The sequence below is a fragment of the Esox lucius genome, chromosome 7 (assembly GCF_011004845.1).
Source record: "Esox lucius isolate fEsoLuc1 chromosome 7, fEsoLuc1.pri, whole genome shotgun sequence".
Classification (NCBI taxonomy): domain Eukaryota; kingdom Metazoa; phylum Chordata; class Actinopteri; order Esociformes; family Esocidae; genus Esox; species Esox lucius.
The window spans coordinates 47,584,587-47,597,649 of NC_047575.1; the positions used below are offsets into that span (position 1 = coordinate 47,584,587).

General features: G+C 44.5%; 1 protein-coding gene across 8 annotated transcripts in view; it reads left to right on the top strand.

The window, feature by feature from the left end:
• The window catches only part of LOC105027779 (peripheral-type benzodiazepine receptor-associated protein 1), a 99,787-nt gene that overhangs the window by 15,365 nt on the left and 71,359 nt on the right, over nt 1–13,063 (top strand). The window lies entirely within an intron of this gene.

Below are 13,063 nucleotides of genomic sequence, written 5' to 3' on the forward strand. Positions count from 1 at the left end.
CATTTATGACCTTTGACACTGAGCTGTGCCTTGCTAGCTGCTGCTTTGCCCTTGACTTGTGAAGCCCTGACACTTTTCAATGACAATCTTATCATCGATTGAATTGGTATGTGTCACCTTGTTGCGTCCCTCAATTTCCTGTGTGACGCTAATCCCATAACACAGCGGCTGGCCGAACGACTTATCGGGAAGTTCTCAGCCAATATGAAGATAATTGGCAGATGTGGCTGACACCAGGAGAGGGGGTGTGATGGGTGGAGGGAGACTCGGAGAGCAGAATTAGTCCAAGGATTGTGAGTGAGGAGGGTCAAGGTGAAGAGGCGGGGTCGTGACTCATTTATCTGCCTTCCGCGTTCCGCTGCGTGACTCTGGTTGGACTTGATTGTCAGAGTAAATAGAGGTCAACTTGGGGTGAATCCCCAGAAAGCCTGGATGAGACAACACCCCTGTTCCCGACATCTATTCCAATTGTTGTGGGTGATAAGTTAATTGGTGTCGTAATGCCCTCTGCCCTCACTTTTAATCCCTTGCAGTTTGACCCTGTTCTGACCCTCCTTCCCCAGTCTGGGAGTATCTGTTTCTCTATTGAGGTCTGGGTCACTTAAAATGACCTGCTGCCTAGTTTCTGCCATCCAGCCTGTTTCAGCTTCTGGAGGAAACCCACTGATGCATAGTTAAAGGACCATTGTGCAAGAACAGCTCCTAAGTACAGTTCTCCTAAAATGGCTTTTTCCTGTTGTGTTCTGGAGTATTTGAAGCAAAAAAATATATATATAGATCAAACCCTAGTGGAAAAACGGGTGTTTGTTTGTCTCTGTGTTTTGTCTCTGCTGTCTTATCTCTGCAATCTTGTCTCTGTCTCGCCTTTCTGTCTGTCTCTTTGTCTTGGATATATGTCTCTCTCTCTGTCTGTGTCTTGTATCTCTGTCTTTGTCTGTCTCTCTCACTGTCCCTATGTGTCTTGTCCGTCTCGTCTTTCTGTCTGTCTGAACAAACTGCATGTAAAAAACACTATAGGTCTCTAACAACACGCCCCTCTGTCCTAGATTGTGGCTTAGGAAGTCAAATGGCCATTCATTTATCTCATAGACAATTTGACATCATTGATGTTAACTGTGTACAAGGATAATTATGTGCCGTTTGACTTCCTGAACCACAGATGCCTGTGAGCTCTTAGGAACCACTAAATACAGTATATCGCTCCCTTTATGCACACACACAGACACACACACACACAGGTTTGTAGCTGTTTGGTCAGGAGAGCTGGGAGATTTAAATGATGCATTAGCAATTATCTTCCGGTCCTTTCAGCCTGGCAGGGGGTGGCTCCTGAGCACAGCTGGGAGCGTCTGTCTCCCTTCAAGCTCACCATTCATTTTTTTGTTTACCGTATGGGTCCTTATTCCTCCTCTGTGTTTCCAGCCAGTTTGTGTGTGTGTGTTATTCCTTAGTGTTTCGAGACGATTTGTGGAAAGTGTGTGTAATTCCTCAGCGTTTCTAGCAGGTGTGTGTGTGTGTGTGGGTTAGGTCTTACTGAACTCATGGGGACCAAATGTCCCAATGATTATAGTAAAAACAGACAAACAATTTTATAGTTAGAATTGGGGTTTCTTTAAGGTCCAGGTGTTGTTGGTTAAGGTTAGGCATTACATCTAGGTAAAGTTTAGGCATATATGTTACTTTATTGAGGTTTGGGTTAGGTTAAGGTTAGGGTAAGGGTTAGGTTTAGGGTTAAGATTAGGGCAAGATTGTGATTCAGTGTCACCTGTTTTAGTGCAAATGAAAGTGACAACAGGTGCACTAGAGAGGTAACAGCAGGACAACCCCCAAAAAGGGAATGGTTTTGCAGGTGGTGTCCACAGACAATTGCACTCTCCTAAACCTTCTCTGGTTTTGCGGTTTGCTAGTGTCTTGTCACTAATGGTAGCATGAGGCGGTACCTGCAGCCCATTCATGTTACACAGGTAGTCCAGCTCCTCCAGGATGGCACATCCATACGTGCCGTCACAAGAAGGTTTGGTGTGTCTCCCAGTACAGTCTCAAGAGCATGGAGGAGATACCGGGAGACGGGCCGTTACACAAGGAGTGCTGGACAGGTTCGTAGACGGGCAGCAACCCAGCAGCAGGACTTATATCTGCTCTTTGCCAGGAGAAACAGGAGGACACTGACAGAACCCTATAAAATGACCTCCAGCGGGCTAGTAGTGTGCATGTTTGTGACCAAACTGTCAGAAACAGACTCCATGAGGGCCCAATGTCCTCTATTGGGACCTGTGCTCACAGCCCAGCACCATGAAACTCGAATGGCATTCGCCAGAGAACATCAGAATTGGCAGGTCAGCTATTGGCACCCCGTTCTCTTCACCGTTGAGAGCAGGTTCACACTGAGCATGTGACAGACGTGAAAAAGTCTGGAGACGGTTAGGTTTAAGAAGGAGGAAATTCATGTAAGTTGGAATAGCCTGTGAATCCAGCCCTAAATGGATTTGGTTTTCCATTGACTGTTGTTACATCATGTTCTCAACGAATTACATAATGTACAGTAAAGGTTTTGATCTAAAATATCTTTCCTTCATCGAGACCTGATGTGTTCCCTTAATTTTGCCAGACCCTGTAAGATGAGCCGGCCAAGAAGGGCGAATGTCTCTTACTGACTGACTGACTACCCCTTGTTAAATAGCGTAGTGGTTAGAGAAGTGGACTTGTGAACTATAGGTCCCGAGTTCGTAAAACCATTATAGTAAGACTGAAATAAAACAGTTTACGGTTATATTGCGACTGTTTCTGGTGGATTTTCGATGTACGTGCATGTGTTTTGGGTCAGGATAGACAAACACATTTGCTGGCTACAACATACAGTAGTTACGTTATATTAAGCCTTAACTGAAACTGTATACGGTTATATTGCGACTGTTTCTGTCTCACTAGCAATTGCTGAATTCTTATGATTATTCCTAGGAAGTTAGTAGATACTAGTAAGCCTATTACTGGCTAATAAGCTGTTATAACGGCCAGTGGCAAAAGCCTTACAGTTTATAGATGCTATTTGTCATGAAAGTAAACTTAATAAGAAACATTAGTCAGTTTAACACAATGCATAATGGTGTCTAGCAAAATATTAAAAATTGGTGTGACAAAATTATTTTAATGCGACAAAATGATTTTAATGTCGAGACGCCCAGCTTTGTGGCATAGTGGTTAAAGATGCAGCCTCTCACATGGGAGACCCAAGTTCGAATCCAGTGAGGGCAACAACATTTATCTCTAGGCTTGCCTAGTTTACTGAAAGGCTTAATCAGTGTCCTAATGTCTACTTCATCTACTTTGTCACTGAAGCGGTTAAACAAAGCAAGTACAAAATATTACTAAATATAAATATACTACATGATACAAATGTTGTATCATTTGACCAATTTTTAAGTTTTATTACATTTTGAAATCCACCCTGAATCCACCCTTCGGCTGGGATCAAGATAATCCTGATTTTATGGATCTAAGGGATCCCAATCCTACTGAAATGTTTTGAACAACACATACTGAAGGTTGGATCCAGATCAAGACCCAGGCTAGGTTGTGATCCAATCTGATTTTAGAATCACATTTTCATGATCTGATCCAATCCAATAGCCGAAATCCAATCAGATTACTTCTGAACATTGGGCCTTGGTTCTCCGTAATAAACCTCTGCTTCTCCGTAATAAACCTCTGGTTCTCCATAATGAACTCTGGGTTTTGAGTGGTACTTGATAACAAGCTCTCTCTCTATTTAATCTGTCACTTTTTAATTTCTTTCTATAGCTTTCTTCCCCTTCTCGTTTTCTGTCTCACCTCCCACCCATTGAATCTGTCAAACTTGCAGGCAATTTAGATTATATAATTTGTCATGAACTCAACTGTATTTACATAACATTAACAATGTTAAATACATTTTAGATTCACACAACGAGCAACTGCGTGTGGAGCTTTGGCCAGACCCCTGACCTGAAAGGTGTATAAACTAACGTCCTGTTACTAGCCTGTTTACCAGGCCTGTTTACAGTGGCCTGAAGCAATTTCCATGCCTTTGCACCATCACAAAAAAGTATCTCAGACAAAAAAACATTGTAGTGTGAAAATGACACGCGCCTTCAGCTCCTTGATTGGTCCACTGTCTGCAGGTCTTGGATGTGGGTTTTTATGAGCAGCACAGGGTTCTATCACGGTTCTGTGCTCCGTGTTCCTTAACGTAGCGTCTTATCTTTTTATGTGGAGGTTCCATGTTGCTCATAGTAAATATTTAGTATCCCCACTGGACTGTAATATCATGCTAATATACTAGAGGGGAGGAGAGAGAGCGTGGGGGGTGGGCGGTGTTTTGTGATCTGTTTGTTTTCCAGGGCTTTGGTTAACATGGAGGCTGTTTTATGAAGCAGTCCTTGGTGGTCTAAATGTACAGCACCTGTCTGGATGCCAAATGGCCTTTCCACTGCTGAGGTCCAAGACAGCCTGCCGGAGGTGCTGGGGTTTGGTCAGTCTAGCTAGTAATGCATCGATCATTCATTCAATAAATTACTGTTTAATATTTTGAAGATCAAGCCATTAAACAAAAATTTTTTTTTTTAATGTGTTGTTTGGCTGATCTACACCAAGGGTGACCATCATTCTGGAGGGCATGGCATATGCCATTTTGCACAGGCTTTTATCCAAGGCGACCTTCGCGTTAACATATGTGGACATGTTATGCTAATTTGTGGGTGGTCCTGGGAATTAAAGCCACTGTCCTGCTTTTGGGAGCACCATGCTGTCCCAACGGAGTGGGAGTTCACACGGGTAAGAACACACCCATCTGGGGGTGGGGGTGGGCACTGAGAACTTGGGGAAGTTCAACATCAGACGGGCTGCAGCGTACTGGGCGCAACTACACAAAAACCCATCAGAGAATATGGGGTTCACGTTTGCCACTGAACATCAGGTTGTCGCGGACATCAAGGTTGTCGCGGACATCAGGTTGTCGCAGAGATAAAAGGTTTCATTATCTTTAAGAGTTAGTCACAGAGCTTTTGTGAATGTATAAGCCACTGTGACCTGCGGTTGGCTGGACCTGCCTTGTCTGGCGCTCCGCTCTTCTGCATACTGCTGCAGAGATTCGCATAATCACGGTGAAGAGTTTTCTGTGTGGGTATAACGCCGAGGTCATTCTGCTGTGGTTGTGCTTTGGGACCGATGGCTGTTTGAGGCATTCATTCTTTAACCCCAGTCACGTAACCATACTTCTGGTGATGGGCTGACCACGCTGAATGTCTCTGGAAGACGAGCTGAAGAGGGTCGCGGTGTTTCACCGTGCGTCTGTCATCCCCGTGCGTCTGTCATCCCCGTGCGTCTGTCATCCCCGTGCGTCTGTCATCCCCGTGCGTCTGTCATCCCCGTGCGTCTGTCATCCCCGTGCGTCTGTCATCACAGCCGGACGGTCCTGACCACACGTGTTTGGGGGGGGGTCTTGACATTGCTCCCCGTCATCGTCAGCCATTGGTCGCACAGAAACCACACCAATCAGGCTGCATCCACATAGCGTATGACTGATGTCAGTACCGGTCCTCTAGGCGGCTCGGAGCTGACCCAGTTTGGATCAGTGGGAAGACGAAAGTAGAACACTGACTGTCTCTTGGTCGCTCTGCCTCTTTGTTGTTGCACGTTTACAGGAGGAGCTTGGGAAACTAGATTTTGTGTGTGGCATTTGAGAGGTAAGACGAGCCCCACGCTGCTCAGTTGGACCCCTTTGTGAGCCTCTGTTCCTCGCCTAGGAGAACCTGTTTCTCCTTTGGGGGTCTGGGTCACTCAGTTAAAATGACCAGCTGCCTAGTTCATCCTGGCTAATGCTGCCCAGTCTGGAGGAAACAATGTCATGCATATTTAAAGTACATGTCTTCTAATGTGTTGTTCCTGTTATGTTTGGGAATATATAAAGACAAGAAAAAAACATCAGTGGAGAAATTAGGATCTCCAATTCTGTATAGTCTTCTTTCTCTCCCACCCCATAAAACGTCCTCCCCTCTGACTTTTCCACCCTCCAGTATCATGCTGCTTTACAGTGGTAGAGGTTTCAGGCAAATTTGAGTTTTCAGGCAAATTTTAAATGTATTTTTATATACATGTTGTATTTTAGATACAGATTTGGGCACTTTATTTGAATGAAGAACTGGTTGTAGTGTAAAAAAAAAGTGAGTATTTATTTTGTGATGGATTGCATGTTCATTCCATAACCCTAGCCTAAAGCCTCGTAGATAGGGATCAGAAGAGACCATCTTCATATGTCCTCTCTTCTTCCTGTGGTAAGACACCTTATCAGATAATTCCCTCTGCTTTCTGTTCAGTGTACGCCAGTAGCTGGAGTACTAAACAGACTCCTCTTCAGACTAAGAGTTGGAGACGTTTTGGTAAATATACGTCAGAAATACAGTACAAAAGATGTAACAGTTGAAGACGTCAAATGTTGCACATTACTCTCCGAAGTGACATGGGACACTTTCCGACACACTCCGCACTGTGTTGGATTCAGCAGCAATCGACGATAACCTCTGGAGTTCAACGGAAAGACGTTACAGACTGCATTTACAGAGATATGAATCCCCCTCAGTTCCGCTCAGTGTGTCTGCCGCAAAGACAACTTGGAATGCATCCTTCCATTATGTTTTCCAGATGTGGAACATGGAGGCTTTGTGGAGGGAGGCAGAGGTTTTTCTGATGATAAAGTGGATAACCTTTTGGTTTGTCACTCTCATTTGGTATCTCCCTGAGGGCTGGCGATGACCCTACATGATCATACTGACCCATATCCCCAATCCCAGTAGAGCAGATGAGGATATCCCCCCCCCCCAGCAGGAAGGAACAAACTGCTGAAATTGGGAAATCCAACATGGTGATGACATGCCAGCAGAAGAATGGCTTTTCTCTCAGTTTTCTGCCTCATAAATCCTACACACACGGTTCTGCCTTATAATAATGGATTACAGCCCTTTGTCTTTGCTTGGCCTTTCACTTGCCCATATGGTGATGTTTTGGTGACTTCATTATTTTCATTTTGTTAGGCTGTTTGACTAGAACAAAAGACGTGGTGTGTGTGGTGGTTGTGCGGATCCACCTGAGAAGGGTGCGTTATTTGCAGGTGCGTTGGCAACGGCGTATTGGCCCTCGGCAACCGACCAGTTCAGTGTACTTGTTACCTGAATGCAGATGCAGCAAATTTACGACGTTAAAAGTCTGTGCTAAATTGCCATTACATAGTAACTGTTATGAGTAGCTAGCCATGGTTGTGAGGCTGATTGCCCTACTTGCTGGTTGCCCGTGCACTGGCACGGCTCAATAATGGTGAAGTTACGTCACCATTGCTTGCACCCTGCTAGCTAGCTCCAAAAAGAGACGTGCCAACATCCAAGTTTTGAAGAGGCTGCACTGCTCATTTATAATAGATTCATGAAGGGGTGTTGCCGTCCGGCTGCCTTGTTAAAAATAGACCGTGGTAAACCCCTCCCACCTCTCACAATTCAAAGTCTGCAGCAATGGCTATATATCCCACAAGAATAAGAGAAACATTGGTCTATAAAAGGGGATCATATAGACATGGGGGGTTTTTCCCAAGGGAAAATGTTGCCAAGTCCTATCTGAGGGGCATATGAGGTTTACCAGCCAGATGCTCTTGTTTTCTGTTTCACTGTTCTTGCATATTTTCGGGTATCTCCTGACTTAACACAGATAGCGCCCCCCCCTCCCCCCGCAAAGTACAAAAGGCCTGTAACTGTTTGATGTGATATTCCCCAATGCCAGCAATTGTTTGGCGTCTCATCCAAAGCCTGATTAGCCTCAATCAAGCTGATGTAGATGCAGTGTATGTGGCTAGCACCAGTCGTGTGTGACAGAGACCGTCCCACAGAGACTGTTGTGGGTCTTGTTTTTAAACTGGGTCAGATCAGTATTTTCTGAACACCACGACAGGGTATTGGCTGTTTTTTTCACAGCTTTTGTGCCTGGCACGGCAGCAGGAGAGTTAGCATCCATGGTTCAGTACTGTGCTCTGGTTCTGTCCATGGTTCAGTACTGTGCTCTGGTTCTGTCCATGGTTCAGTACTGTGCTCTGGTTCTGTCCATGGTTCAGTGCTGTGCTCTGGTTCTGTCCATGGTTCAGTGCTGTGCTCTGGTTCTGTCCATGGTTCAGTACTGTGCTCTGGTTCTGTCCATGGTTCAGTGCTGTGCTCTTGTTCTGTCCATGGTTCAGTGCTGTGCTCTGGTTCTGTCCATGGTTCAGTGCTGTGCTCTGGTTCTGTCCATGGTTCAGTGCTGTGCTCTGGTTCTGTCCATGGTTCAGTACTGTGCTCTGGTTCTGTCCATGGTTCAGTGCTGTGCTCTGGTTCTGTCCATGGTTCAGTGCTGTGCTCTGGTTCTGTCCATGGTTCAGTGCTGTGCTCTGGTTCTGTCCATGGTTCAGTACTGTGCTCTGGTTCTGTCCATGGTTCAGTGCTGTGCTCTGGTTCTGTCCATGGTTCAGTGCTGTGCTCTGGTTCTGTCCATGGTTCAGTACTGTGCTCTGGTTCTGTCCATGGTTCAGTACTGTGCTCTGGGCCTGTCTCTGATTTGTTGTCATCCACTCTCTTCTCTTACATTTTGTCTCCACCTCCATCCCTCACTCAGTGTCTCATTTTGTCTTTCCATCCCTCCTTTTGTCTTTCGCTCATTTTGTGTCTCCATCCCTCGCTCACTGTTTTTGTTTCTCCCTGTAGTGTTCACTTTATTACATGGTCGTTGAAACCCTCGTCACACCAGACAGATCTGGAGCGGTCTTCCCTCCCATCAGGCTCCAAAACAGACCTGTGGATTTAGCCCTCATCAACAAAAACCTGTCCTCAGACAGCTCATTGGTCGTTCACCTTTTCCATGGTTCTTCAGAGGTTGGACTCTGACATTTCAGTGGCATTTGGAACTTGTCCTGTTTATACTACGTGAAATGAAAACTCTGAGTACTACGAATCTCTTAGTGTTGGTAAGATGGTCGACCAAAAGCCAGTGCATTATAAGACCAGAGTTTGAATGTGTACTGGTGATTACTGGTTCATTTCGGTGGGAGCAAATTAGGATGTTTTTACATTTGTGTTATGAAACAGTATATTTGAATAAAAAAGTAATATTAATGTGTGTAATTACTCAGGACACCCCCTTCTGGATGAATGAGAATATAAACAGTACCAGTCAATGTTTGGACATGCCTACTCATTCAAGAGCATTCATTTTTACTAGAATAATAGTGAAGAAATAACACATGTGGAACCATGTAGTAACAAAAAAGTGTTAAACAAATCAAAATACATTTATATTTAAGATTTTTCAAAGTAGCCACCCTTTGCCTTGATGACAACTTTGCTCACTCTTGGAATTCTCTCTTATTCAACGCAATAAGCCATGAAGTGGAAAGAAATACTGTTTTTGGGGACTACAGTTAGTCCCTTAAAATATTACAATATTGTCTAAATCAAAAAGGTATGCAATACAAAAAAATATCAAAATGTTACTATATTTCCCCCCATCACTACCTTGTATTGATGTTCTGGTGATAGCACATCATTACAAGGCTCTAACACAGATCTTATTAACAAAAAAGGAAACACAACATAGACTTCTTTTGCTATATAAATGGTGATATCTCTGTATGTTGTTGAAAAGACGTGACACTGTCAGGTAGTTGACCTTGTCCTGTCCTCGCCAAGGCTCTGCGGGGCCCTGCTGCCAGCTGTAGCCGGGGTCCCGGGGCAGTCTGAACATGCTTCAGGGACCCACCTTTCATCTCAGGAAGGTTCCTCACCTCTAGACGCTGTCACGTGGTCCTCCGTCTGCTGCTGATCCTTAACACTCCTTTATCCTACTATGTTGGGTGGTCCTGGTTCGCTGATCCCTCGGCGTGCTGGGAACAAAGAGGGGAGACTCCTACGGGTGGAAATCTCAGCTAATGGGCCTCGGCTGACAAAGCTGTAAATCAGATGGTGGGAATATTGTCGCGCCACAAACGTGAGGACGCCGGGGGGAGCCTCAGTTCTCATCATTGCCTATTAATTTCTTATTAGGCTTATAATTAAGGCAGCTCAATTGGAATTAGTATTTAATTTTATTGCAACCCGTTTCCTATTTAGAATTTTTTTATAAGAACAGAATGCAATGATGTACAAATTATTTGATACAAAGATACAAAATGGTACAAAGACAATATATCAAATGTTGAAACTGAGGCATTATATTGTGTCTTTGAAAAATATATGGCCACTTTGAGTTTGATGTCTGCAAAACATTTAAAGAAAAGTTGTGACAGAGGCAGCTGACTGGAACGGTTGGTAAGTGCTAAAAAACTAAACCTGGTGGAATATCACACAACTAATTAGATTAATTGGCAACAGGTCAGTAACATAATTGGGTATTTAAAGATCATTCCAGAGAGGATGGGTCTGTCAGAAGTGAGGTTGGGGAGGGGTTTACCACTCTGTGAAAGACTGCACGTGCAACAGTTTAAGAATGTTTCTCAACATACATTTGTGAAGAATTTGGGGATCTCATCCATGGTACATAACATCATTAAAAGATTCAGAGAATCCAGAGGAAATGCTGTATGTGAACACAGTACGTCACTGCATCCACAAATGCCAGTTAAAACACTACCATGCGAAGAAGAAACCATATATAAATAAGATCCAGAACCGCCGCCGCATACTCTGGGCCCAAGCTCATTTAAATGAAGCGCAGTGGAAAACTGTCATGTGGTCTGACAAATCTAAATGTGAAATTATTTTAGGAAAACATGGACGCCGCATCCTCTGGACTAAAGCGAGGGACCATCCGGCTTATCAACGCACAGTTCAATAGCCAGCATCCGTGATGGTATGGGGGTGCGTTAGTGCACATGGCATGGGTGACTTGCACATCTGTTCCCAAATGCTTACAGAGTATTGTTTAAAGAAGAGGTGTTGCAACAGAGCGGTATACCCTGCCCCTGTCCCAACTTTTTTGAAATGTGTTGCTGGCATAAAATTCTAAATGGGCATGTATTTTTCCAACAAAATAACATTTCTCTGTTTCAACATTTTGATATGTTGTCTTTGTACTGTTTTCAATTAAATACAGGGATAATGATTTTTACATATTAAATTACAATTCACATATTAGTGAAATGTAATCAGATGAAATTGACCCTGAGGCATGGAGTCAATGTTAATTTGGGGTGGCAGATCAGTTGTGCAGGAAGGGCAACATTTTAGGGTGAACATTTGAATGGGACCATAGCCCTAATTGCTCCCCTGGTGTTTACCGTGTGGTAAAATGCAGTTGTCAAACACTGTTAAATGTCAAATCCTAGTTGGACCTTATGTGCAAACGGACAGATATCCCCTTTTTTCTTTCCCTGATAGCCTGAGGTTAAAGGTCAGGGCACACTGCAGCGATAGTAGGCCTTGATCACTTGCCGTTCCTCTTAGCTCTGATCGCTAACAGACCTTATGCTTTGTTTAGTTGACTACCAGAGGTTAGTGCTTAGTCTTCAGCCATTTGCCTAGCTAGACACTAATTGCGACATCTGCGACAATCAGAAGGCGGGAAAAGAAACTGCTTGTAAAAGTCAACGAGGAAGTAAACAACAAGGGTTGACTTTGAAATTTTTGCGAGTGGAAACAATACAACGTTTTCATAGTGTTTGCTGCTGAGAGCAGTCAGTGTGAATGCAATGATCGCTAATCGGCACTCACTTCCCCCTCGATTACCCCCCCCCTCCTCCACCCGGTTGTCCCTGTCCATCTGGTCATGCTTCTGACCTGGATTAGGTTTTGACTCTGGACACAGCCCAAATGCATTCATTAATTATTACAACTTGTATTCTTAAAATGTTCACCCGGCACAGCCAGAAGAGGACTGGTCACCCCTGTGAGCCTGGTTCCTCTCTAGGTTTCTTCCTAAATTTCGGCCCATTTTAGTGAGTGTTTCCTAGCCCCTGTGCTACCACATTGTTGTTGTTGTTTGCTTCTTGGGGTTTCAGACTAGGTGTTTTGTAAAAGATAACTGCTGATGTAAAAAGGGCTTTATAAATTAATTTGATTGATTGACTCACCTGAGAGAGGTGACAATTGCGCCTCTTGGAGAAGACAGGGATGCTGTAGTGGTAGGGCTGGTGCATTCTGGGACATAAACACTGGCTTATTCCTTCTGGGCTTGTTGGATGTATTACAATTCATTATACGGCTTCCATTCCAGGCAGCTGTTCAATACATTTTATTTTTCCTTGAAGAGGTCGGCGGAGCCCTGCCTGTGCTGGAGATGAAATGGATGATCTGTCCGCATGTTATTATGGTAATGTAGTAGTCTCCAACCTGCTGGGGGTTTGGTTTGGCGCTTGGTGACGAGGAGCCTACATTCTACACACTTGATTTGTTCCTGTCTGTACTTTCTAGTAATAAGCACTCACTCATGGCAGAGCACTCTAACATCTTGAACGCACATGGGATGTTTTCAGATGTCTCTCTCTGTTTGATCTAAAAAAAAAAAGAAAGTTCTGGATGGCTGTGGCAGGGGTCGGGTGTGGAGTGTCACCGAGATGATGTCCATATGCAATATGCGATTCTCTTTGACAAGATTAAGGCTTGAGATATCCTTTTGAAGCAGTCAGGCTTTATGCTCTGACGGGGGGACTAAGGGGGTGTAGGAGGAGCGGGGGGGGGGGGTGGGGTGTACGAGGGGCGGGGGGAGGGGAATGAGGAGCGGTGGGGTTGTTGGGGGGTGCAGATCATCTCCGGGCTATCACAGTGCAGACAGAACCCTGTTTTGTGCCGACACTGCACATAATGGAATAATTTGGTGACCCTTCATGTGTCTCACATCTTTTGGCTTTTAAAAGGCTAGACGCCATCTTCTGCGTGATTGGCAGCTTATTAGCACACAGACCCTGAACCCCGGCTATTGTAATGTATTTATGCGTATACTACGGGAAGGTGATTATGAGGCGGAGGCCATCGGCACACTACCAACCAGTCAGGTTGAGTCTTAATTACTGTAGCGTTGCCGAGAG